Source organism: Eriocheir sinensis, chromosome 66 (genome assembly GCF_024679095.1).
Source record: "Eriocheir sinensis breed Jianghai 21 chromosome 66, ASM2467909v1, whole genome shotgun sequence".
Classification (NCBI taxonomy): domain Eukaryota; kingdom Metazoa; phylum Arthropoda; class Malacostraca; order Decapoda; family Varunidae; genus Eriocheir; species Eriocheir sinensis.
The window spans coordinates 10,134,152-10,158,010 of NC_066574.1; the positions used below are offsets into that span (position 1 = coordinate 10,134,152).

At 42.9% G+C, this 23,859-nt stretch overlaps 2 long non-coding RNA genes across 3 annotated transcripts in view; one reads left to right on the plus strand and one right to left on the minus strand.

The window, feature by feature from the left end:
- LOC126987852 (uncharacterized) lies at positions 1 to 15,067 on the plus strand. The gene is made up of 6 exons (XR_007741243.1): positions 1 to 104; positions 3,199 to 3,415; positions 4,853 to 4,969; positions 5,947 to 6,033; positions 9,715 to 9,764; positions 14,926 to 15,067. It is a non-coding gene; the product is annotated as an uncharacterized LOC126987852 (long non-coding RNA).
- The window catches only part of LOC126987851 (uncharacterized), a 26,273-nt gene continuing 17,202 nt past the window's right edge, over positions 14,789 to 23,859 (minus strand). Inside the window, exons 4-5 of one of the 2 annotated variants that reach the window (XR_007741241.1) lie at positions 21,139 to 21,207; positions 14,789 to 14,968 (exon numbers count right to left, since the gene is read on the minus strand). This is a non-coding gene — a long non-coding RNA (uncharacterized LOC126987851). Of the gene's footprint in view, positions 14,969 to 18,681; positions 18,701 to 21,138; positions 21,208 to 23,859 lie in introns of those variants that run through there. The other variant, XR_007741242.1, reaches the window with a different exon arrangement.

Below are 23,859 nucleotides of genomic sequence, written 5' to 3' on the forward strand. Positions count from 1 at the left end.
TCGCACACCCGGTCCCAGCCGTGGAGGGAGGAGGCTGGTGTGTTATTTTTGTGTTTTTTGAAGCGAATTATCCTGTTGCCGAGGGAGCCATGCACCTGGAAACGGTAAATAGTCCCTTGTGATTGTTTTGGGTGGGTGAGGGCAATGAATGAAGGCTTGTAATAGGTGGAAATTGGGAAAATGTATCGGTGGGGGTGAGAGGTGGATTTAAATGGCCGCCGTGGTCGTTCAGAAGTTCATCGTTTTTTACTGATTTCCGGTAAAGTAGAGTACGTAGCGGCACGGGGCTTGAGGGGCATGGCGACACGTGCATTGCATTCCTGTGTGTGAAGTTGGAGAGCGGGATATAAGCCGGTAAGGTCAGAAAGGTCACTTATATAACTGGCTTGGGGTGTCCGGCTCCATATATGACCTTAATTATTAATGACCTCTAAGACCTTCGGGCACTATGATAGGGAGAACTGAGATGAATGACCTAATTTATGGGGTCAAAGGAGGTGTGAGTGTCTTAAATATTGAATTATGGGCGTTTAGCGGTGAGGTCATAAGGGCGTAACCGGCGGATGGAGCGAACCATATGTGACGTATTATCTCAGTTATCAATAACACCTAAGAACTTTGAACACTATGGGAGGGAGAACTAAGCTGAATGACCTAATGTATGGGGTCAAATGAGGTGTGAGGGTCTTAGATATTGAATTATGGGCGTTTAGCGGTGAGGTCATAAGGGCGTAACCGGCGGATGGGAGCGAACCATACGTGACCTTATATCCGTGAGTTTTGACCAGTGTAAGATGCCTGGGTACTCCTATATTAAGGGTTAGGGTGTATTTGTGTTGTATTATTGCAGATATGAGGTTTGGGTTGTGTTACTCAGGAAATATTGAAGGTTAACGTGAGCTAGAAGTGATTTAAGGGTGACTCGTCTAGCGGGCGGGGTGAATTTTACGAATTTTTCAGATTTATTTATTTCAGTGTTATTTCTCTTGATTTTTTTGCGTTTTCATCGTCATGGTTGTGATTTCATGTGTGTCTGAGGTGGTATTGATGGTGATTGTGGTGATATTAGGTGATGCATGTGGTGGTGATGACCCGGGGTGGTGAACCTATTAACTCTAAGGGGAATATGTAGGTTAGCGTTGTTGCCTTGACCACATGTGCTTACCCTAGACCATCGGGTGTCATTCTAGAGTTATACATGCTCCTGGTACTGCGAAGGCTGGCATGAACCTATATTTTGCCTGTCAATATTTACTTTGCTCTCACAGGAGGTTAAGGTTAAAATCTAAGTTTAATCCAAGGTTAGGATAACTTAGCGATGACCAGTATCTTATCCTAGACCTGGGGGCTTCGTGGTGCAGTGGTTAGCAGTTAGCACACTCGGCTCACAACCGAGAGAGCCTGGGTTCGATTCCCGGGCAGAGTGGAAAAATTTGGGAGGCTTTTCCGATACCCTACGCCCCTGTCCACCCAGCAGTGTACCAGGTATTAATCGGGGGTTGTGTCCCGTCTCCTGGGATCTGTTCCCTTCTTTAATTCCTTCCCCTCCTGTCTCTCTCCGGCATATGACCACAGATGTTGCGCCGACTAAATGAAATTTTCCAATTTTTTTATCCTAGACCATCGGGTGTTATTCTAGAGGTCTGCTCATGGTACCATGAGGGCCGGAATTGACCTATTTTGTCTGTCAATTTTTATCTTGCTCTCACAGGAGGTTACGTTAAAATCTAAGTTTAATCCAAGGTTAGGATAACTTAGTGCTGACCGGGCATTTTTTTGTTAATGTTTCCGATATTTTTCAGCCCTTGAATATATAAATAAGTGTGAAGTGATGAGACTTGGGTATTTTTTCTGGAATAACACCCACTTGTTTAGGATATATAGGCAGGATAGGCCTCTCACCACACTGCCGTTGATGTCACTGGCGGGAGAGGTGGCTACGGTCATCTCCATACTCACCGCCTCTTAAAATATTGTCTTGGGGTGCAACGCAGTATATATTTGTTTTATTTCATTGTGGTAGTAGAGCGCACGGCAGGTACGGTTAACCCGGTAGCTGTGGGGATCATGTTTCTCAACTCGGTAGCAGCGACACATCAAATTTGTGGCTTTACCGTGTAGCAGTGATGGGCCAAACCTGTGTCTTTACCGTGTAGCAGTGACGAGCCAAATTTGTGGCTTTACCATGTAGCAGCGATGGGCCAAACCTGTGTCTTTACCATATAGCAGCGACGGGCCAAATTTGTGGCTTAACCGTGTAGCAGCGACGGGCCAAATTTGTGTCTTTACCGTGTAGCAGCGACGGGCCAAATTTGTGGCTTTATCGTGTAGCAGCGACGGGCCAAATTTGTGCCGTGATATAAACCCCCCAAAATAGATGATACATAATCTGGTCACAAATGCTTTATATATAATATGAAATGGTTTGTGTGAGGGGTGATTTTTTTCCATTTTTCTCACTTGGAGGGACCATTAAGAAACATGATCCCTGCTGCTACCACTGGGTTAAAGGCCCTTCCCTCTAAGCGAGAAAAATGAGAAAAAAATCATCACTCACACAAACCACTTCATAATATATATCAATTCATTTGTGATGAGTTTATGCATCATCCATTTTTTTTTTTTTTTTTACGTCTTGGCCTATTGCGCCGGTAGGCTTCTTCCCGGTGGATCCTAATGGTTGATGGTGGGGTTTATATCCTTCTTAATATATCAAGTTACATATCATGGCAAGAATTTGGCCCGTCGCTGGTACACTGTAAAGCCACAAATTTGGGCCCTTGTTACTACCAGGTTAAGTTAGGTCTTGTTAGGATAGCTCAGCGAGTTTGGGCAGGTTAGGATAGCTAAGATTTAATTCTCTAAATATATGGTCTTGGGGGGGACACACCTGGAGATACATTTCTGTTTATATTGTGTTTTGATAGTGGCTTGCTAAGACTAGATTAGTTTCATTAAAGTTTGGGCAGGTTAGGACAGCTTAGATTTAATTCTCTAAATATATGGTCTTGGGGGGGACACACCTGGAGATATATTTATGTTTATATTGTTTTGACAGTGGCTTGCTAAGGCTAGATTAGTTTCATTAAAGTTTGGTTAAGTTAGGATGACTTAGATTTAATTCTCTTTATATATAGTCTGGGATGACACATTGAGGCATATGTTTTTACTTTTTGCATATTTGGCGTCGGAACACAGGCTGGGGAAGGAGACGGTGGCTGAGTGGTTAGCGTGCCGGTCCTGCGTTCACTGCGTCATGGATGATGAGGGTTTGAATCAGTCGCTGCCACAGACTACTTGTCCTGAAGACCACCACCATCATCCTGGACTGTATGGGACTGTCCAAGGGAAAGCAAGATGGGGCCGCTATAAACACTTGCCGGCTTGGGCCCACCACCAGGCCCAGCCAAGGGAGGTAAGGAAAAAAAGTATGGCTAGGTTTGAATAAGTTTTAGGTTAGAATAGCGTAGTATTAAATTATCTTGTAATTATTATTATTGTCCTTAATATCATTCCTATTGCAACTCATGTTAATGGAGAGGTATCTTGTATGCCCCCCTGGACGTGACTGACTCGTTCACCCTCCATCTCGGACGATATGTCGAGTTAGCTTCACGTTGGTGGTCGGGTGTAGTTCCGGTGCCCTGAGAATAGGGGAACCACCTGCTAAACCCTGGGGCGAAGCCTGCACCTCAAGCATGGCCAGCAGTTGCGGGAGTCTCCGAAACAACTGTAACACTTTGACTTGTGTTTCATATCTTTATCATCTCTACTTGTTAGTAAGATAACTTCAATTCTGTAAAAAATAACATGTAAGATGGTTCTTACGTAAATAGTTTTTTTGAGATATGAGACACGTTAATGGATTTACATTAATTTCAATGGGGAAATTCATTTTGGTTTTCGAGTGTTTTGGTGTGCGAGGAATATTCTTGAATGAATTAAACTCGTAAATCGAGGTTTGACTATATGTACTCCATAAATAGCTAACATAACAGATCGCAGGTCATCGCTAGGTCTGTAAACAATGGGGGGGTTCCCCGGGCCAAGCCACAGGGCTCAAGTTAAGAGTCCATGGACTATAGCTAACTAAACTACCTGATAACTAACTAAACTGACCCCCCCTCCCTTCCCCCTTCGCACTAAGAGCAAGGTCTCCAGCGGACTGCTTCAGCTTTCAAACACATCGCTGAGTTTAGTGTGGTCACCCACATGCAGCCCTATGGGGCTTCGTGGTTCAGTGGTTAGCACACTCGGCTCACAACTGAGAGAGCCCGGGTTCGATTCCCGGGCGGAGTGGAAAAATTTGGGCGGCTTTTCCAATACCCTACGCCCCTGTCCACCCAGCAGTGTACCAGGTATTAATCGGGGGCTGTGTCCCGTCTCCTGGGATCTGTTCCCTTCTCCTATAATTCCTTCCCCTTCTGTCTCTCTCCGGCATATGACCACAGATGTTGCGCTGTCCACTAAACAAAACTTTCCACTTTCCCGCTGCTACCACCACCAGGTTAATGATAAATATAAATGAATCTCATTATTGGGGACCAGGAGACAGATTTTGTGTTGGGAGTCAGTAAATATAAGAGGCTGAGTACAACAGTCTGGCAATGTTGGCACTGCCTCAAAGTATAGGCCTGGCTGTATGTATAGAGTTATGAGGGCATTGAGGGGAGAGAGAGAGAGAGGGAGGGTGTAGAGGAAGAAAAGTATGTAAAAAAACAAATATGAGAGAGAGAGTATCAATTAATTATCTTATATTATACAGCCCTTGATAGAGAGAGAGATTTTATAATATATTATCCCATGCTGTCTTTCCCAGTACAAGACTTTGAGAGTGGACACATATTTGCAGGTTGGTGTAGCAGTGCCGGGAGGTTCCATAACACAGGGCACTCCTCACCTCAACAACAGTCTCTTCACCGACAAGTAATTCTTCACCAACAAGCTTTTCAGCAGCTTGGAGGAATAGGTAAGCTTTCTCTACTCATTTCCTGCCCTGCCTTCATTACCCCCGCCAGAAGCCCCCAAAGGGTGAACCCGTTATATTGAGCTGTAAAATGTTCAGCTCACTTAGTAACCCAGTGTGTTGTAAAATGTTCAGTACATCCCCTTGCTTAGAGGGAAAGGCCTTTTAACCCAGTGGTTGTAGCAGCAGGGATCATGTTTCTTTATGGTCCCTCTAAGCGAGAAAAATGAGAAAAATCACCTCACCCCTCACAAACCATTTCATAATACATATCAAAGCATTTGTGATCAGTTTACACATCATCTATTTTTGGGGGTTTAAATCATGGCACAAATTTGGCCCGTCGCTGCTACACGGTAAAGCCACAAATTTGGCCCGTTGCTGCTACACGGTAAAGCCACAAATTTGTCCCGTTGCTGCTACACGGTAAAGCCACAAATTTGGCCCGTTGCTGCTACACGGTAAAGCCACAAATTTGTCCCGTTGCTGCTACACGGTAAAGCCACAAATTTGTCCCGTTGCTGCTACACGGTAAAGCCACAAATTTGGCCCGTCGCTGCTACACGGTAAAGCCACAAATTTGTCCCGTTGCTGCTACACGGTAAAGCCACAAATTTGGCCCATTGCTGCTACATGGTAAAGCCACAAATTTGGCTTTACCGAGAGAGAGAGAGAGAGAGAGAGAGAGAGAGAGAGAGAGAAATTCCTTCACATTGAAATTAAATAAAATAAATTACACACACACACACACACACACACACACTTAAACCACACACACACACACACACACACACACACACACACACTCTGCATTAATTACACATGTATATAAGCCCAGCAAAACTTGTTATTACTATTATCATTCTTCTTCTTCTTATTCTTATTCTTATTCTTATTATTATTATTATTAATATTATTATTAGGTCTGACAAGAGGTTATTAGCTCAAAAAATGAATTATCAACTGTTTATTAATTTTAGAGAAAAGAGGAGGAGGAGGAAGAAGAGGAGGAGGAAGAAGAGGAGGAGGAGGACTTTGAAGACTGACAGACAGACATCATTCCAGTGGTGAGTTAAGTTATTTTCCTTCCCTTCCTTCCTTCCTTCTTTCTTTCCTCTCTTCCTTCCTTCCTTCCTAACTTCCTTCCTTCCTTCCTTCCTTCCTTCCTTCCTTCCTTCCTTCCTTCCTCTTTTCCTTCCTTCCTTCCTAACTTCCTTCCTCCCTCCCTTCCTTCCTTCCTTCCTTCCTCCCTTCCTTCCTTCCTTCCTCCCTTCCTTCCTTCCTTCTCTTGGATAGGTTAGGATAAAAGGCCGGATTATTAGTTCGCCAAAAGATCACTTCTGCTTATAACAAGTTTTCAGCCATAATCTCAACATAATCATCATGTATTATATATAAAAATGCAATGCGGTATCTAGGGTTTTCCTGGTCAAGGCTCCTAATCCTCGAAGATCTGTTTTTCCCTATTTCTCCTAAATAGTTGGTCAGAAGATATTCACAATCATTGATTTAAGACCTTTATTCTTCCTTCACTTGTGGTAGCGTTGAACTAATTCTCATTCAGATTACATCAGGCAAGAAAAATATCCTTTTGGTAGCGTTGAAGACTTAATTACAGTAGTCAATAATGGCCGAATTAATCCCTTGACCCTCTTAACTCATTCACCAGAATACAATAATGGGCGTTAGGCTTGTTTGGATGTTACACGGGTTTACAGTCTCCTTCACCTAGCGAGGGTGATATTTTTTTTTTTTTTTTACGTCGCTGCCTGTTGCGCCTGTAGGCATCTTCCTGGTGGGGCCTGATGGTCGGCCCAAGGCTTCTTCCAGGTGGGGCCTGATGGTTGGCCCAGCCCGTTCTGGCGCAGGCGAGTGTTTATAGTGGCGCCATCTTGCATTGGCTCATGCTGCCCCCCGGAACTCGTTCTTGATTCGCTTGGACGGCTTCCTCTAGAGTCCGGGTTGATGGGTGGTCTTCAGGACAGCATGTGGGTAGTTTTAAGCCACTCGGCGGTGGCTGAAAAATCCGAGTGGTAGCGTGGGGATTCGAACCCGCGTCGTCCATCACGCGGTGAATGTGGGCCCAGTACTCTACCAATTCGGCCACCGCCTACCACAAACGTGGCACGAAAAACAGTTCACTGGTGCTCACATGGGCATAAACAATCTTCTTACAATCTCCTATATCCTTAGTAAAATATAGCCTAACCAGCAGACAAAGGGGACGAACCAGGTGGTTACATCCTCGTTAAAGAGAAATACTGCACAGCCCTGCTACTCCGTGGACTAAACACCCTACGTAGTCAATACGTGTATCATACCGAACACACCCGAGACACGCACGTGACAGACCCTTTATCTCCACTCACTCCCCTGTCCGGGGGAAGAGCCAAGGCGTGTCTGTTAGTGTTTGCACCTCACAAATACAATAATGAGAAAATATATCTATAATATGAACAGGAATTACTTCACCTCAGAGAGACGCACCTGTCCGGGGGAAGAGCCAAGGCGTGTCTGTTGGTGTTTGCTGGGTGGGGCTCCCTACGCAGCCGCTGCCCGCGGTTCACATCCCTCCCCAGATTTAATTCGAACCCTGATTTGTTCAACCTTGCAACAACCGTCTACGGTACTTTACTCGTCGCATGATATTGGTATAATGGTTCCCCTGAATAGCAAGGTGAAAAATTCTAACTAGAAGCTACTATCTTGTATTAAAATTATGCCCATTATCTCGTATGGAACCGATCACCTACTTTCTGCAGGCGTCAACATGTATGTCTGTCTGTCTGTCCGTCTGTCTCGGGGGTGTGAGCATCACGCAATAATAATTCAATGTTACTAATAATTCTTACATTAACTTAAATGCTACTTACATTAACTTAACATTACTTACCCATACTTAATACTACGTCCCGGCACTACAATATGACCACAGATGTTCCCTTCTCCTATAATTCCTTCCCCTTCTGTCTCTCTCCGGCATATGACCATAGATGTTCCCTTCTCCTATAATTCCTTCCCCTCCTGTCTCTCTCCGGCATATGACCATAGATGTTCCCTTCTCCTATAATTCCTTCCCCTCCTGTCTCTCTCCGGCATATGACCATAGATGTTCCCTTCTCCTATAATTCCTTCCCCTTCTGTCTCTCTCCGGCATATGACCATAGATGTTCCCTTCTCCTATAATTCCTTCCCCTCCTGTCTCTTGCTGGCATATGACAACAGATGTTCCCTTCTCCTATTATTCCTTCCCCTTCTGTCTCTCTCCGGCATATGACCATAGATGTTCCCTTCTCCTATAATTCCTTCCCCTCCTGTCTCTGGCAGGCATATGACCACAGATGTTCCCTTCTCCTATAATTCCTTCCCCTTCTGTCTCTCTCCGGCATATGACCATAGATGTTCCCTTCTCCTATAATTCCTTCCCCTCCTGTCTCTCTCCGGCATATGACCACAGATGTTCCCTTCTCCTATAATTCCTTCCCCTTCTGTCTCTCTCCGGCATATGACCATAGATGTTCCCTTCTCCTATAATTCCTTCCCCTCCTGTCTCTTGCTGGCATATGACCACAGATGTTCCCTTCTCCTATTATTCCTTCCCCTTCTGTCTCTCTCCGGCATATGACCATAGATGTTCCCTTCTCCTATAATTCCTTCCCCTCCTGTCTCTCTCCGGCATATGACCACAGATGTTCCCTTCTCCTATAATTCCTTCCCCTTCTGTCTCTCTCCGGCATATGACCATAGATGTTCCCTTCTCCTATAATTCCTTCCCCTCCTGTCTCTCTCCGGCATATGACCACAGATGTTCCCTTCTCCTATAATTCCTTCCCCTTCTGTCTCTCTCCGGCATATGACCATAGATGTTCCCTTCTCCTATAATTCCTTCCCCTCCTGTCTCTTGCTGGCATATGACCACAGATGTTCCCTTCTCCTATTATTCCTTCCCCTTCTGTCTCTCTCCGGCATATGACCACAGATGTTCCCTTCTCCTATAATTCCTTCCCCTTCTGTCTCTCTCCGGCATATGACCACAGATGTTCCCTTCTCCTATAATTCCTTCCCCTTCTGTCTCTCTCCAGCATATGACCACAGATGTTCCCTTCTCCTATAATTCCTTCCTCTCCTGTCTCTCTCCGGCATATGACCATAGATGTTCCCTTCTCCTATAATTCCTTCCCCTTCTGTCTCTCTCCAGCATATGACCACAGATGTTCCCTTCTCCTATAATTCCTTCCCCTCCTGTCTTTTGCTGGCATATGACCACAGATGTTCCCTTCTCCTATAATTCCTTCCCCTCCTGCCTCTCTCCGGCATATGACCAAGGATGTCACTAAACCAAACTTTCCTTCCACCCATGAAAACATGGTTAACTTTGTCTGTGTAAACAGTGGTAATGGGAGCCCAATATGTTGAAGAAGATACAGTCATCCTGGAGGTAGTTTTAAAATGTTTCTGCACCTTGAACAGTAACATGGATACCTAGTGACTATTCTCTGTGGCGGCCTCGGGAAGCAATGCCAGGAAAATGATTATTATGTTGGTAAAGATAGGAGAGTTTGTAAATATTTGACCCTGTGTCTCGGCAAGGCTCTGACCCTGCCCCCTGTGTTGACCCTCTGGTGGTAGTGACTGTGTGGAAGGAAGGAAGGAAGGAAGGAAGGGTTGAAAGTTTAAAGGAATTTAATATTATATGTAAAATGCATCTTCAGGTTGACACAAATACTAATTCCTTACTTATATTATAGATGAAAGAGGAAGAGGAAGAGGAGGAGGAGGAGGACACAGGAATTTCTTGGTGAGTGTTATTTTTATTTCTTTGTTCCATTTATCAATATTTTCCCTTGTTTCCTCTTTTTCTTATCTTCATTTTCTTTACAAAGGAAGGAACGAAGGAGAGAGAGAGAGAGAGAGAGAGAGAGAGAGAGAGAGAGAGAGAGAGAGAGAGAGAGAGGAAGGAAGGAAGAGAGGAGAAGGAGGGAAGGAAGGAAGGAAGAGAAGGAGAGGGAAGGAAGGAAGGAGGAAGGAAGGAAGAAGGAAGGGGAGGAAGAAGGAAGGAAGGAAGGAAAGAGGGAGAGGAAGGAAGGAAGGAAGGAAGGAAGGGGAAGGAAGGAAGAAGGAAGAGAAGGAAGGAATGAAGGAAGGAAGGAAAGAGGGGTGAGAGAGGGGAAGACGGGAAGGTAGGAAGGAAAGAGAGGGAGAGGAAAGAAGGAAGGAAGGAAGGGAGGGAAGGAAGGAAGGAAGGAAGGAAAAAGAGGGATAGGAAAGAAGGAAGGAAGGAAAGAGAGGGAGAGGAAAGAAGGAAGGAAGGAAGGGAGGGAAGGAGAAAGATAGGAAGGAAGGAAGGAAAAAGAGGGATAGGAAAGAAGGAAGGAAGGAAGGGAGGGAGGGAAGGAAGGAAAAAGAGGGAGAGGAAAGAAGGAAGGAAGGAAGGGAGGGAAGGAAGGAAGGAAAAAGAGGGAGAGGAAAGAAGGAAGGAAGGAAGGGAGGGAAGGAAGGAAGGAAAAAGAGGGAGAGGAAAGAAGGAAGGAAGGAAGGGAGGGAAGGAAGGAAGGAAAAAGAGGGAGAGGAAAGAAGGAAGGAAGGAAGGAAGGAAGGAAGGAAAGGAGGGAGGTAAGAAGGAAGGAAGGAAGGAGGAAGGAAGGAAGGAAAAGAGGATAGGAAAGAAGGAAGGAAGGAAGGGATGGAAGGAAGGAAGGAAAAAGAGGGAGAGGAAAGAAGGAAGGAAGGAAGGGAGGGAAGGAAGGAAGGAAAAAGAGGGAGAGGAAAGAAGGAAGGAAGGAAGGAAGGAAGGGAGGGAAGGAAGGAAGGAAGGAAAAAGAGGGATAGGAAAGAAGGAAGGAAGGAAGGAAGGAAGGGAGGGAAGGAAGGAAGGAAAAAGAGGGAGAGGAAAGAAGGAAGGAAGGAAGGGAGGGAAGGAAGGAAGGAAAAAGAGGGAGAGGAAAGAAGGAAGGAAGGAAGGGAGGGAAGGAAGGAAGGAAAAAGAGGGATAGGAAAGAAGGAAGGAAGGAAGGGAGGGAAGGAAGGAAGGAAAAAGAGGGATAGGAAAGAAGGAAGGAAGGAAGGAAGGAAAAAGAGGGAGAGGAAAGAAGGAAGGAAGGAAGGGAGGGAAGGAAGGAAGGAAAAAGAGGGAGAGGAAAGAAGGAAGGAAGGAAGGGAGGGAAGGAGATAGATAGGAAGCAAGGAAGGAAGGAAAAGATTATATATATTTGACAAGGCTTTCCTTGGAGTTGTGGGCATTTCCAGGGGTAGTTTCATGACCCTGGTGGTAGTGTGACCCTTCCTCTGTACCATGACCCTAAGAAACACACATTCGACATTGCTTTTGAGGGAGCTGTGGTCATTTCCATGGGTAGTTTTGTGACCCTGGTGGTAGTGTGACCTTTCCTTTGTACCATGACACTAAGAAACACATTTGACATGGCTTTTGAGGGAGTTGTGGGCATTTCCAGGGCTAGTGTTGTGACCCTGGTGGTAGTGTGACCCTTCCTCTGTACTGTGAACCTAAGAAACACAAATTTGACATGGATTTGAGGGAGCTGTGGGCATTTCCAGGGGTAGTTTTGTGGCCCTGGTGGTAGTGTGACCCTTCTTCTGTACTGTGAACCTAAGAAACACACATTTGACCAGGCTCTCAGAGGAGTTGTGGGCATTTCCAGGGGTAGTTTTGTAACCCTGGTGGTAGTGTGACCCTTCCTCTGTACCATGAACCTAAGAAACACACATTTGACATGGCTTTTGAGGGAGCTGTGGGAGGCATTTCTTGTGCAATTTTCTATATTCTGGTGTTGTCAGCGTAAGGCAGCTGGGCTAGTCAGGCAGAGAGAGCAGTGGTAGCAGTGTGAGGTGGTAGTGCGCTGGTTGGCTGTGTTCTGTGGATGGTAGCGTATGGTACAATGATGACTGGTGCCTAGGAAACTGAGCAGATATAGCCACAGGTCGGATTCAAACTGGGCTGCCCACAACTCCTATGAAAGCCTTGGCAAATATGTGTTTCTCCAGGTTCACGGTACAGGGGAATGGTCACACTACCACCAGGGTCATAAAACTACCCCTGGAAATGCCCTAAACTCCCTTGAAAGCCTTCTCAAATGTGTGTTTCTTTAGGTTCACAGTACAGAGGAATGGTCACACTACCACCAGGGTCATAAAACTACCCCTGGAAATGCCCTAAACTTCCTTGAAAGCCTTGGCAAATATGTGTTTCTCCAGGTTCACGGTACAGGGGAAGGGTCACACTACCACCAGGGCCATAAAACTACTGGAAATACCCAAAACTCCTACAAAAGCTTTGCCAAATGTGTGTTTCTTTAGGTTCACGGTAGAAAAGAAGGGTCACACTACCACCAGGGCCATAAAACTACTGGAAATACCCAAAACTCCTACAAAAGCTTCGGCAAATGTGTGTGTCTTTATGTTCATGGTACAGAGGAAGGGTCAAACTACCACCAGTGTCTTATAACTACCCCTGGACATACCCTACACACACTCGCCACTCCATTCAGTCACCAAGAGGGTACTTCCATGAGTCCAAAGTACCTTGATTCACTTCCTGATGTCCAGCACTCTATAGTTCTTATCAAAAGTTAGCCTGTTCTCACGCCAAGCATCTGCTAGTTAAGTCTTTCTCCTCGGGTGCACCTTCTGAAAGCCCCGGTCCATGTTCAGATGTTTCCGTACAGTGCCACTTTTCATATCAAAAGTTACCCTGTTCTCACGCCAAGCATCTTTCTTTCTCTTTAAACATGATATTATTGTACCGTGTGGGGACCCAGCCTCCTGGTACTGAAGGGAAGTGTGCTGTTACGTATATGCGGTTACAGGTATGTGGTACCTAACATTGGGACCTGTTTGGGTGAGCTACGAGTGCTGATCTTTACTCTCTATCTCCAGAGTCTGTGTAGTCCACTGTAAGTCAGATTATACTGCTTACTGTACCAGGAATGACCTTCTGAATAAAGCCTGTATTCTTGAACTTCATGACACCGCAGTTTGCTTGTTTGAAAAGCTGTTATGACTGTTTCCCAAAGCCACAGAGAAGGCTAACCGGGTTTTCATGGGTGGTTTAACCGTTCATGGTGCAGAGGAGTGTAACCCTTCTACTGTACCAAGAACCTCAAACATTGTATTGGTTGTATTAGTGTCGTATTCAAAAACATTTTGTCCCCTGAGTGAGGTCAACTGACAGGGCTTTCATAGGAGTTGTGGGCATTTCCAGGGGTAGTTTTATGACCCTGGTTGTAGCAAGACCTTTCCTCTTTACCATGAACCTATAAAATAAGTCAAAAGAACCCAATTAATCTCCTTTACGGCCTTTGGAAGTAGCTGATGTGAGGAGCGGAAATATCCGAGGCTCACATTCTTGAAAAAGCCATCCCGAGAGACTTGTATTTAAGGCTTCCGTAGGAGTTTTGGGCATTTCAGGGTAGTTTTATGACCCTGGTGATAGATTAACCCTTCCTATATACCATGAACCTTCAAAACCACTCAATTAGAACCCGATTGATCTCCTTCTTGGCATCTGACAGTCACATTCTTAAAAATATTGTTCCAAGCGCACACATTTGACAGGCTTTTGTAGGAGTTGTGAGAATTTCCAGGGGCAGTTTGATGACCCAGGTGGTAGTTTTAACTTTCTCCTTACCATGAATCTTAAAACAAGACTCGTGAGACCTTGATTGATCTCCTTATTGACCTTTGCAAGTAGCTGACGTGAGGGGCGGAAGGGTCTGCTTCATAGATCTTAGGAAGGGAAGTTTGAGACGTACCTTGAATCAGCTCCTTGACGACAGTAGACTCCACGGCTGGCGTTCCTTCCTCCTTGTCTTCCTCAAATTCCAGACTTTCCTCCTCTGTGATGTACCTTTCTCTCAGTTCTAATCATTCCTCCTCTCATACGTACATCCTTCTCGGTAAATCCTTTTCACTGTATCGTATATATAGAGTTCCATTATTTGCTTGTTTCCCTTCCTCCTCATCTTTTAACGTATAAACGAGGCTTCCGGCAGAGAAATCCTAAGGCACGGTGACCTATTCTTACGTATACTAGAGTACGGTAACACACTGAGAACAGATTACGAGACTTCCAGCCCTCCGCTCATCCTATGCAAGGTTTATTTTCCCTTGCAAGTAACTATATCTTGTTCTTCCTTTCCCCCCTTGCTAACTAGAACATAATTATTGCCATATTGCTCGTCATGATGTACGTTACAAGGGAAAGTGACCCTCCGTCTGCCCCATAAAAGTTGAGCTTCCATTTTGATTCGTCCCTCGTTCATCCTTGGAGGGGTAGAGTCTGTCTTTCCCAGTGCAAATTAGAGTTAAATTGCTATGTTATGATACTAATTGCAAGGCGAAAGAGACCCTTCGTACAATTTACACAAGGGTCGCCATTCCTAATGTCACCTCACTTCTCTGCCGTACGCCTCAAATATTTTAGTCTGTGATATGTTATCTGCTTTCTCTTTGTCTAAGGTATTTATGTCATAGTAATAATCTCATGTCTGTCTTATTTTCTTCTTGTTTCCACGTCTTTTATTCCATATGTTCTTATTGTCTCTTAATTTCCATTGCTTTTTCAATGACTTTTGAGCTCTTTATGTATACAATCTCTCATCTTTTTATTTACATTCATTGTCTTCTCTTATATCTCATATCTTGTTTCCAATTCATATATAATTCTTTTTATATTATAAGTTTTTTTTTCTGTATGAAAATTGGTTCCTCCCTTTAATATATATAGAATTAGCTTAAGTCAATTATACCTAAAAAAGTGTCCAGGGATATTAGCTAAATGGGTTTGGGGCAAGATAAAGTCATAGGTGTGGTCCTTAACTTTATTTATGACTTCATAGTACAGATACAGTTCACATCTTCTGTGACTGGCTTACAGAACAGTCCCTTGCAGAGAAAAGTACAAGTCATCAGAGTCGACTAACACGACTTCCTTCCCTTGGCAGAATTGAACGGACCTCTCGGTCTGCTCAAGGGACACCGCACACTCTGGAAGAAGAAAGAACACCAAGATGTCAAGTTCCTGCAGAATCAGCCTCTTAGTGAAGGAAATGTGCTCTATTTATTTAATAAATAATTGACAAAAAAATAATTTTGTATTTATTTTAGAAAAATTATATGGCTCACTTTTTGTATATACATTGCAATACTATGCAATAAGTATATCTATATCTATATCTATATCTATATCTATATCTATATCTATATCTATATATATATATATATATATATATATATATATATATATATATTGCAATACTATGCAAGAAGTATATCCTGCAATAAGGTGGCAATATATATATATATATATATATATATCTATATATATATATATATATATATATATATATATATATATATATATATATATATATATATATATATATATATATATATATATATATATATATATATATATATATATATATATATATATATATATATTGCAATATATATATAAGTTGCAATATATATATATATATATATATATATATATATATATATATATATATATATATATATATATATATATATATATATATATATATATATATATATATATAATACTATGCAATAAGTATATCCTGCAATAAGTTATATATATATATATATATATATATATATATATATATATATATATATATATATATATTATATATATTATATATATATATATATATATATATATATATATATATATTGCAATACTATGCAATAAGTATATCATGCAATAAGTTGCCAATAAATAGAAGAAGAGGAATGGAAAGAGGAGATGAGTAAAAGAAGGGAGAGTAAAAGATGAGTCAAAATGAGGGAGAAAATGAGTTAAAAGAAGAATGAAAAGGAAAAGTTGAGAGGAGGAGCTTGGAGAGAGAGCAGAAGAGAGGAGTGGTAATGAGAGAGTAGACATAAACAATTACCAAAACGCCAAATGAAATTAAACAAATATGTCGGCAAGAGAAGCCTGAACCACACACAGAAAGAGAACAGAGGTGAAATCTGTGACAGCCGAAGCAAATTTTACACAAACTACAAGACGTCCAGCTAAGATAGGCATAAGAGACCTTGTATATGGTAAAGGCAAGGGGTTGGGAGTCTCATAAGTGTTCTGGGGGGAGGAATCCAACCCTAATATACTCGAGAACAGGTCACTTAAACCCGATCTTGGCTGGAAGTCTCGTATATTACGCACTGAGGAGGAACAGAATGACAGAAACATGGAATGATATACAGACAAAATAATCATTAAGAAAGACACTGAGGTACGACACCTATACGTATAAAAACGAAGGAAAAATCTAACAAATTGCGTCAGGATCTGAGAAACCGAAGCCAACATTACAAAAACTGCCTGGCGTCCAGCCGAGATGGGCACGTGGGACCTTGTATATGTTATAAGCAAGGGTCGGGAGTCTTGAAATGTGTTCTGGGAGGGAAACTGAACCCATAATTTACTGAAGAACAGGTCACTTAAACCCTCTCGGCAGGACGCCTCGTATATAAAACATTACGCACTGACTAGGAACGGACTGATTATGTGTAGAGAGAGAAAGTGGGGAGGAGGAAAATACACAATGGAAGGGAGATAAAATGAGAATAATAAATATACGAAGGGAGAGAAAGGTCCAGAGATGGAGGTATAAGGGAGGAAGAAGGACGAAGAGGCAGTCACCACAGGCCAGCCAACACCTCAGGTAACGTACGGACCCTTGACGAGAGGAACGAAACCCCAGCAAAAAATTTATTGAGAGAGAGAGGAGATTTATTGTGATAGAGAGGAGATTTATTGAGAGAAAGAGAGGAGATTTATTGAAAGAGAGAGGAGATTTATTGAGAGAGAGAGGAGATTTATTGAGAGAGGAGATTTATTGAGAGAGAGGAGATTTATTGTGATAGAGAAGAGATTTATTGACAGAGAGAGGAGATTTATTGTGATAGAGAGGAGATTTATTGAGAGAGAGGAGATTTATTGAGAGAGGAGATTTATTGAGAGAGAGGAGATTTATTGAGAGAGGAGATTTATTGAGAGAGAGAGGAGATTTATTGAGAGAGAGAGGAGATTTGTTGTGATAGAGAGGAGATTTATTGAGAGAGAGAGGAGATTTATTGAGAGAGAGGAGATTTATTGAGAGAGAGATGAGTTATTGAGATAGAGAGGATTTATTGAGAGAGAGAGATAGAGAGAGAGAGAGATTTATTGAGAGAGAGAGATTTATTGAGAGAGGAGATTTATTGAGAGAGAGGAGATTTATTAGAGAGAGGAGATTTATTGAGAGAGGAGATTTATTGAGAGAGAGGAGATTTATTGAGAGAGAGATTTATTGAGAGAGAGAGATTTATTGAGAGATAGAGGAGATTTATTGAGAGAGAGGAGATTTATTGAGAGAGAGAGAGGAGATTTATTGAGAGAGGAGATTTATTGAGAGAGAGAGGAGATTTATTGAGATGAGATTTATTGAGAGGAGATTTATTGAGAGAGATGATTTATTGAGAGAGAGAGGAGATTTATTGTGATAGAGAGGAGATTTATTGAGAGAGAGAGGAGATTTATTGAGAGAGAGAGAGGAGATTTATTGAGAGAGAGAGAGAGGAGATTTATTGAAAGAGAGAGGAGATTTATTGAGAGAGAGAGGAGATTTATTGAGAGAGAGAGGAGATTTATTGAGAGAGAGAGGAGATTTATTGTGATAGAGAGAGATTTATTGAGAGATGATTTATTGAGAGAGAGAGAGAGTGAGAGAGGATTTATTGAGAAGGGCGAGGATTTATTGAGGAGAGAGGAGATTTATTGAGGAGAGAGAGAGAGAGAGAGAGATTTATTGAGGAGAAAGGATTTATTGAGGAGAGCAGGGACGTGCAGAGAACTTTTTCAGGGCAGGTGCTCAAGTGAAAAAAAGGGCAAAAATATAGTAATGAAGGAGAATAAAACATATATCTGCTCAATACCCTTTCAAATTTGTTTAAACTGCTCAAGTGAAAAAAAGGGCAAAAATATAGTAATGAAGGAGAATAAAACATATATCTGCTCAATACCCTTTCAAATTTGTTTAAACTGTCATAGGTACCAGCAGGCTAATATTTTATATGAACATAAAGTAAGGACAAGATGGCCGTCGAGGCCTCCCTGCTGGCTGCTTGTCGTCCGGACGGCCTGGTGTTGACTATGTTTAATATAATTATGATTGGGAGGGGACTATATTCAGCTCTGAATGGGACAATTAATTAAGCTGATAATGAAGACATGTATGGAACTAATTATAAGTTGAGGCAATAGTAAATTAAGCGAAATATGTAATGAAGTCGTGTCAATCCTGCGAGACATCGAACGGAGGGGGCACAGGCCTGTATTACATTTCTCTGAAAAGGGCACTTTTAAAACAGGAGCAAAAGGGGCAGGTGCTTGGGCACCCCTAGCACCCCCCCTCTGCACGTGCCTGGAGGAGAGAGAGGATTTATTGAGGAGAAAGGATTTGTTGAGAGAGAGAGAGGATTTATAGAGGAGAGAGAGAGAGAGAGAGAGAGAGAGAGAGAGAGAGAGAGAGAGAGAGAGAGAGAGAGAGAGAGAGAGGATGAACAAAATACTATATGATAGACAAGAACATTTATATAATCTTAATTACCAGGCACACCATGAGGCACTCAACAGGAGAGAGGAAGTCCTCCACCTCTTCAAGCTAACCTCCACAATGGGTTGAGTAGCTCACTCCTTTAGACACTTCCCTAAGGTATAAAATCTCCTTCAACGAATGTATTTTCCTCCCTTACTGACGTACAGAATCTTCATCCTAAGAGCTGCTAAAGAAAGGTTACTAAGGTAGGTATACTTAGATGCCTCACTCCCTCACATCAGATATTTCCAAAGGCCAAAAATGAGGTCAGTTAAGTCTTATTGAATGTTTTGGCAAGTTCATGGTTCAGAAGAATGGTCACACTACCACCAGGGTCATTAAACTACCCCTGGAAATGCGCAAAACTCATTCGAAAGCCTTCTCAAATGTGTGTTTTTCAGGTTCATGGTACAGAAGAAGGGTCACACTACCACCAGGGTCATTAAACTACCCCTGGAAATGCGCAAAACTCATCCGAAAGCCTTCTCAAATGTGCATTTCTTCTGATCATGGTACAGAAGTCACATTACCAGAAGGGTCATTAAACTACCCCTGGAAATGCCCCAGACTCCTCCGAAAGCCTTGCCATGTATGTGCTGCTGGGTGCAATACAGGCTTAGTCCTCACGCAGGAGCCCAGCCAATGCGAGACTAGACTAGCCGTGCCGTGAGGTCAGGCGTCAAAATACAATTAACCCGGTATCAGCGACGGGCCAATTTTATGGCTTTACCGTGTAGCAGCGACGGGCCAAATTTTTGCCATGACATAAACCCCCTAAAATAGATGATACATAGGGTCGCCTTTGGAGGGACCCAAAACTTCTCGGGTTTAACTCGTAATACTTTGCACAGTCCCAACACTTATTTTTCCTTCTCATGTATTACCTATAGATAACATAGGAGAGGGAGGGAGTCCAACACCCAAACAGACTATTTGAAATGATTATACTGAAGTCGTTTGATCCTAATTCTGTCCTTTCATGGTTTTTTTCATTATTTCCAGGGGTAGATTTGTGACCTCGATGGTAGTTTGATCCTTCCTCTGTATCATGAACCTAAAAACACAGATTTGCCAAGGTTTTCGTAGGAGTTTTGAACATTTCCAGGAGCAGTTTTGTGGCCCTGGTGGAAGTGTGACCTTTCCTCTGTACCATGAACCTATAGAAACACACATTTGTCAAGGATTTCCTAGGAGTTGTGGGCATTTCCAGGGGTAGTTTTGTGGCCCTGGTGGTAGTGTGACCCTTCCTCTGTACCATGACCCTGAAGAAACACACATCTGGCAAGGCCTTCCTAGGAATTGTGGACATTTCCAGGGGTAGTTTTATAACCCTGGTGCTGGCCTAACCCTTCTTCAGTTGCATGAACCCCACAAAACACTCATTGCAACCCAACTGATCCCCTCTTTAGCCCTTAGAAATAGCTGATGTAAGAAGCAAAACTGTCTTACTATACTGGCCAAAGACATGCCCAAGTTGGTGGCAATGCAGACCCCACAAGACCGCCACAAAGTCATCATTATCCTTGACGGTGAAGGACTCAGTCATCGTCAAATAGCACAGCCGATTAGTGTGTCCATCTCTAACGTATGAATGGGTCTGCAGACAACATGTGGTCACAGGCTCCACTAGTGACAGGCCTCAAAGCCTTGCAGCAGATTTTTAACAGTGTAATCACAGCAGGGGTGCACAGACTCATTATTAAATAGATACCTATCATCCTCATATATCGTATAGCTATGGTGCAGTATGTACTTTACGTATTAATTTTGGCAGATATTATAATTCTGTATAATTTTACCGGTAATTATGCTTCTATACCACCACCTAGAGTTATCATTGACTCAATTAAATAAGGATGAGGTCAGCCCCAGCATTTAAACTGCCTGAGAATGGTCCATGTTATTAAGGATGTACTGATACAAAACATGAAGAAACACTCATTAGAACCCGATTGCCCCCTCTTTGACCTTCAGAAATACAGAACATAGTTGACGTGAGAAGCAAAAGTGTCTTATAATACCAATCCCAGGATATAGTTAATATTGTGTCATCAAAACCCAGATTGAATTCAAACCTCTCCTGCGTCCATCCCACTCTGATTGGGCTCATGTTAACGCCTCCCTGCACTGTGACGCCTTGTTTAAGAGCCCCCGAGCCAAGAAGGACGGAACAGAGAGGGAGAAAGCTGTTGCTGAGAGGGAGAAAATATAAGAAAGATTTTAATGGAAGCGACCAAGATAGATAATGGAGAGAGAGAGAGAGAGAGAGAGAGAGAGAGAGAGAGAGAGAGAGAGAGAGAGAGAGAGAGAGAGAGAATTACCTCCACTAAAATGATCCACAAAGTCTAAATGGATGTATATAATCCCCCCTTTGCGCCCATGGACCCCCCTAACGAAACAGACCAGCTATAGTGTAAGCTATCTAATGGGGGCCTTCTCCCCCTCGACAACTTAACAAAACTACAAAAAAACATCACACTTTCCCTCCTTATTATAAAAATTCCTTGATTGCTCGTTAACCATTTTAGAAAAAAATAAATTAACACTCACCAATGGGTTCCTCCTGTGTTCCTCGTCTTCTTCTTCCTCCTCCTCCTCCTCTTCTTCGTTTGGTAGTGTCTGCAAATCAAGTTGGGTGTCAATTAACTGTGTAAACATTAACATACTTTTTTTTTACAGTAAACAATTCAAGAAAAAAAAAGAACCAATAATGAAAAAAAGCCCGTCACTCCAAAAAGATATCATTATAAATTGTGCGCAACAACTTCAGCATGCGGCGGTGTACCCAGTGCAGTCCAGCCCAGTATCACAAGTCTACAACAAAATGACCTGACCTGTCTCCCAAAACCTAGTCCTGATTTGAGTATGTAATGACCTAGCCACCATAGTAACCTGTCCCAAACATTCATAACAGCTTTTCAAATGAGCAGAGTGCGGCGTCATTACGTTCAAGGCTTTATTCAGAAGGTAATTCCTAACCTATACAGCACACTTCCCTTCAGTACCAGGAGGCTGCCGTGTCCCCCACGGCACAATGATCGCTGTTTAACCCTTCAACTAACACGCTGTATGTATCCCACCATTGCCTGGAAGAGTGAGCGTAATGGGGGAGGAATGGGCACCTTGGGGAGGGCCTGGACCCCATTAGAGTAAACCCCATTGACTACTGTTTGGCAAGTGCAATTTAGCTTATCCGAAGGGTTTGGCGGCCCCAGTCAAGTGCGATATATGAGGTACAGTCAACGTTGCCAGCTTACCATGAACCACCGTGAACATATATCGCATCTTTTTTATTTTTTACTCATAAGTATTGACACAAAAGCATCAATACTTGACACTAATAACATTAACTTTAATTTTAGGGCATTATTGGTGCTTGTACAATAGTTTTAGGGTCTTGAAACAATATATGCAATGATTTGAGTACATGGCAACGCTGGGTACAGTGTTGCTGTGATGGGTATACTGTGGACTTATAATAATGTAATATGGCAGTGTACAATTTAGGTCAATCATGGCACACACCCATTGTAGCTTAGGGGCGGGATTCATCAAACCATTTACCGGACCTCTGTCTGGTAAGTCTCGCGGTATCTCCGCCCACCCGGTAAATCGGCATTCATCAACCACTTACCGGAGCCGTGGTAAGGCCAAAAGTTACTGCGGCTCCGAGCACCCGTAACTGAGTTACCACAGGCGTGGTAAGTGCTTAGACACTGCCGTGGCTCATGTTCGGAGGCGATTTTGAGCCAATGTATTTTTTACCTCGTAACGTGCCCTACACCATCAGAAGCAGAAAAGTATGCAGATTTAGGATCTGGGCTTATAGAAGCGATGTGACGAAAACCAGCTGAGTACGAAGGAGTTGAAGAGAAATAAATGCAAGAAAATGTGTACTCCCTATTCATTTAACTTTGATTTTCGTATGTGTATTTACACATTATTGTTACAATTTTATGCTAGTGTGATGCAGAATTTTCTCAAGAAGATGATGGTCTACATTTTTCTCAAAAATGAATGTTGGGGTCAGGAAACGGGGTGGGAGTGAGGTGTGAAGTCGTCGGTTTGGGATGAACTGGGCACACCGTGCACAGCCTCAGGCTGGCTTCACTTGCAGGCCGCACTCTATAGTATGTAAGTCTGTGGAACTGTCCACCCACATGACTTTTCCTACTTGTTAAAACACTGCAGAAAACACTGCAGAGGAATAATGTTCTGCCTGTGACAGTCACCTCCCGTCTCAAGTCTCCAATATTCTTGCTGTGGAGTTTAATGTCGTAAAATTTTGCTCTGACCTCCTCCACACTACTCACGAAGCCACTTGATCACGCCATTCACCTCAGCAGCCACAACTTCCCACGCCCACACCCATTGCTTGGCTGCACCAGTGAGGCATGATGACAATGGCCCCTAGTCAGTTTTGGTTGCGAGGGTGAGTATGGGCAAACATTAGAATAATAACCAATCTTGTGATAGCGAGGCACGCAGCTGGCGGTGGCGATGGAAAACTATGTAGGTAACATACAAAATTGTTCAGAATATTGCTAGGCTACATAAGCAAGTATATTTTTATTTCAAGAATAAATATACAAGTAACGGCATTCATTCGTAAAAAACGCCACATCTAATTGAGGGATCACCACGCTAATTATTTGTTTTAAGGCAGTATTTACGCCTGTACAATACACATGTCTTGATTTTGAAGTCTGTGTATTAGTAAACAAACGACACGTGAAAGCTGAAATACAGCATCAAAGGTGCATACGTGATTGGCTATCAGCCCAACCAATTGTTGCTAGGGTGCGAGTTACCGGAGCGTTACCATACTGTTGATGAATGCCGTGTTTGAAAGATGCCAGCTCTGGTAGCGCTCCGGTAAATGTGAGAGATACCAAAGGCGTGGTTGGTAAGATTGATGAATCCGGGCCTAGGGCGGCATTCTGAGCCCCTCAAGTTAACCAATTTTAAAGGCCGAAAAGGTGGTCAGTCGGTTTCTAATGAGTGTTTTCTTAGGTTCATGGTACAGAGGAAGGTTAAACCACCACCTGGGCCAACCCCTGGGAATGCCTATGACTCCTAGGAAAGCCGTCTTAAGTATGTGTCTTGGTTATATTTAAGAATGTGACCATCAGACACTTCTACCTTTCACATCAACTATTTCCAAAGGACAAAAAGGAGACTAATTAGACTCTATTGAGTGTTTCTTTTAGGTTCATGGTACATAGGAAGGTTATTAAACCACCACCTGGGTCATGAAGCTAGTACCCTGGA